At 34.8% G+C, this 3,833-nt stretch overlaps 1 non-coding gene across 1 annotated transcript; it reads right to left on the bottom strand.

The window, feature by feature from the left end:
- Positions 1-2,708: 2,708 nt before the first annotated feature.
- Positions 2,709-2,781, bottom strand: TRNAW-CCA (transfer RNA tryptophan (anticodon CCA)). The gene has a single exon. It is a non-coding gene; the product is annotated as a tRNA-Trp (tRNA).
- Positions 2,782-3,833: the final 1,052 nt, after the last annotated feature.

Raw genomic sequence — 3,833 nt, forward strand, 5'->3', positions numbered from 1 at the left:
CTGTTTGTATTGTCTTCAATTTCTTTTATCAGCATCTTATTGTTTTTGGAGTACAGGTCTTTTGCCTCCTTAGGTAGGTTTATTCCTAGGTATTTTATTCTTTTAGATATGACAGTAAATGCAATTGTTTCCTTAATTTCTCTTTCTAATAGTTCATTGTTAGTGTATAGAAATGCAACAGATTTTTGTATTAAAATTGGAACATTTTGAACTATATGTTATTAAAAACTTTGATTAGAGAAAACAAAAAACTTACCAAGAAAACAGAAGCTGGAAGAGTTTCATTGACTTAGAATCTTCCTTTTCATTGTAAATCTATAAACACTTAGGCAGGAAGGGGCTTATGATATCATTGAATTCAATCCCCTTATTGTACTGATAAGTACACTGAAGCCATCTCAGATTTCATAACTTGTCTAAGGTCACATGTCTAGTTAGGATAGAGTTGGGACTAGATTCCAAATAGCTCTAAGGCTGGATTGCAATCTAGCTTTGATGTTTTCTAGCCTACAGCTCTATCCACTGAAGAAGAGGTTGTGCATAAACATCTATATTTTTGTACTCTTTATGTAAATTGGCAAGTAATATATAGATGTATTCTTACTGAAAGTTTCAACAATACAGAAATGCCTAGAATAAATATCAAAGTTCCTTTTTCCCGCACCAATCACAATTCTCTCTCACAAGTTTTATCATTTGGTGAGTATTCCTCCAAACATTTCCCTATGCATTTACATACACATTGTGATATATTGGCTTGGTTAAAAGTGCTTTTCCGTAAAAGAGTTCATGAATACATATTGCTCTTTAGCTTTCTTTTCACACACAATGAGGTATTAGTTGTATTTCTATGTCAGCATTATAGCTCTATTCCATTCTTCTAACGCCTGCATGGATTGTACATACTCAATTGTGTGTAAAAAAGTTAAAAAGAAGCCACATTCACATCCCCTGACTGAAAGAAAACTAAAGGAGTTTCAGTTTTACTTTTTGGACTTCCAGTGCTTTCCCTGTATTATTTTTGCTTCCAGTGTTGTCGTTGTTCCCTGAAACTGAACTGTTTTATCTAAATGTCTGTCATCTTTCTCTTTCCTGAAAAAATATACTTACAATAGTTGCGTTTTACAGCATTTTTCTAACTTTAGCTTATTTCAATCCTTCATCATGTGATTAACTGTAAATCTAAGTCTAACCCTTTAGGTACTGTGATGAGAAGGATTTACCATCATTAGATCAGAAATTATTCATGAGTTGCAAATAAATGAAACAGAAGAAAATGGTGTATGCTTCAAGTATGTATAGTTACTTAAAATGTTTTTCTATGTGCTTGAGCTGGCATAGCATCAGACCTTCACTGCATTATTTATTAAATGTTCTTAGTACAAATTTACACTATTAAGTGGTTGTTCTCCCTAGGAAAGATTAGAAATTAAGGATGAGCTCAGTGACTGAAACACATTCACACACTTTCTTCTTGGTTTAATCATCTTTAAATTTTTTTGATGGAATGTGTCCCCTAATTCTTGTTTCCCATACTTGTTCAGTTCTGATGAAGACTGCCTAGAGCTCAATTTGGTTAAAAATGGAAACTTGTTTTTACTGATTGTGATAGGTAGCTTATCACATAAATAATGGTCTCCGAAGTTCATATAGTAGGTTGCATTAGTTCTTTTGTTTAGAGTTGAGAGACAAGCAAGTTTCACGTGGCTTGTCAATAGGATCAAAATAGAAGCAGTGTTTCCAGTATATAAGTTTGACATGAAATACGAATAAGCAAACATAATAGCACACACACACACACACACTCATATGCTTTCTAATTAGAAAAATTTTAATGTAAATGTTTGTTATATAGGCCCTTGCATTTAGTCAGTTTGCCAGTGACTAAGTAAATATGATTCATGTTGTTGAAGAAAAGTTTTGATGTGTATGAATCATCACCATATTTTCTCCATTCTTCATCATTGTCTATTTGAATATAGTATTATGCCAAGTTCACCAATGCCCACATGGGAAATGGTCTGCCATGCCTGACAAGAACATAAAACAAAGTTTAAGAACAAAATTAATCAAATTAATTGCTGAGGTAATACAGGTTTTTCCTAAAAATCTCAAGTTGGAATATTTCACTCCTGCATTTCCTCCTTCCTCTGGTGTCTCCTTCACACACAGTTTACTAGTTCCTCCTCATATCCTTATCCTCCAAATTTTGGAATATCTCAGGTCTAAGTCCTTGGACTTCTTCATTTTTCTCTCCACGCTTTTCCCCTAAGTAATCTTACCCAGTCTCATGGCTTTAAATATGATCTATGTCCTGATGATTCTAAAAGGTACATCTCCAGCCTAGACTTCTTTCTCGAATTGTCTCCACTTGAATATCCAGTAGATATCTCAGACTTAACATATCCGAGAATGAGTTCCTGAATTTTCCCTCCAAACTTGCTCACCCCATTTTGTCCATCTTTTTCTCTGTTCTCTAAATATTTACAATAGTTATTTAAAAATCCAAGTCTGTTAATGACATCATCTTGATCAACTGTGGATCTGCTTCTGTGGCCTTTTTTCCCCCTTGATTATAGGTCACATTTTCTTTTCTTTTTAAAAAATATTTATTTATTTATTTATTTTGCTGCACCAGGTCTTAGTTGCAGCATGTGGGATCTTTAGTTGCAGCATGCAGGCTCTCAGTTGTGGCATGTGGGATCTAGTTCCCTGACCAGGGTTCGAACCTGGGCCCCCTGCATTGGGAGCATGGAATCTTAACCACTGGACCACCAGGGAAGTCCCTAGGTCATATTTTCATACTTTGGCCCATGTCTCATAATTTTTGATTGTATGCTGGATATTGTATGCAAAAAACAGAAAAAGTTGAACTAGATTTTTTTTTAATAGAGGACATGCCTTTTCCTTTGTGAGGAAGCTAGGGTGAAGAGTTGATATTTTTTGTTTTATTAGAGTTGAGCTGGGTCAGTACTAGGTTGAAACTTTAATTAATTTCAGGTCATCTCTGTTTTTAAATATCTTATGAGTGAGTTCAGTCCCATTTCTCGGGCAGGACTTTGTGACTTGGGAACTCAAAGTCTATATCTCTCTCTGCTTTTGACCCCTGGCCTCAGTTGTTACTTGAGTAATAAGATTGGGGAAGAACTCTGGATCAGGATGATTAGCATTACATTTAGGGCTCCTTCTAGACTTTACACTATCTTTCCAGATCATACAGTCATACAATTTTGTTTGGTTTTCTTCTTGTCCCAACAAATCATGCTTATGGCAGACCAGCTCCTGCACCTGTTTCTATCTCCAGATGTGACATATTCCCAGGTATGAAAGCAGTCACCAGTCTTTAAGCACCTAGAAAGGGCTCATGCTCCTCTGTAAATCTGACTTCTTTGTATCTACTGTTCTTTGATGATCTTAAAGAAAAACATACTTTTTAGTTTATCTGGTGTTTTCTTGTTATGGCAGGAGCAATATTATTTACAATTTTCTACACTCTAAGTATAAGTGGAGTTGTAGAATTTAATTTGATACCTTTAATAATAAAAGAGGTTGATAAAAATCCTTCCTTAAAGGTACTTTGAGAATACTTACACTCAGGGTGCTATTCAAATCAGTGTAGTAGAGGACCAATTAAGATACACATTGGCTAGTACAGCCACTGGTGAGGGGATTGGCATATTTTAAAGAAGCACTGTTATGATAAAGAACATGAGTATAAGTAGGTTGATATGAAAGTCTTGTGAAATAGTGAATGAAATGAGCATTTAAAATTTTGCATTTCAAGTGAAAGTTTAACCAATACAACTCTCATTCTGAATGGTGTTTGCAATATC

The sequence above is a fragment of the Eschrichtius robustus genome, chromosome 14, assembly GCF_028021215.1.
Source record: "Eschrichtius robustus isolate mEscRob2 chromosome 14, mEscRob2.pri, whole genome shotgun sequence".
Classification (NCBI taxonomy): domain Eukaryota; kingdom Metazoa; phylum Chordata; class Mammalia; order Artiodactyla; family Eschrichtiidae; genus Eschrichtius; species Eschrichtius robustus.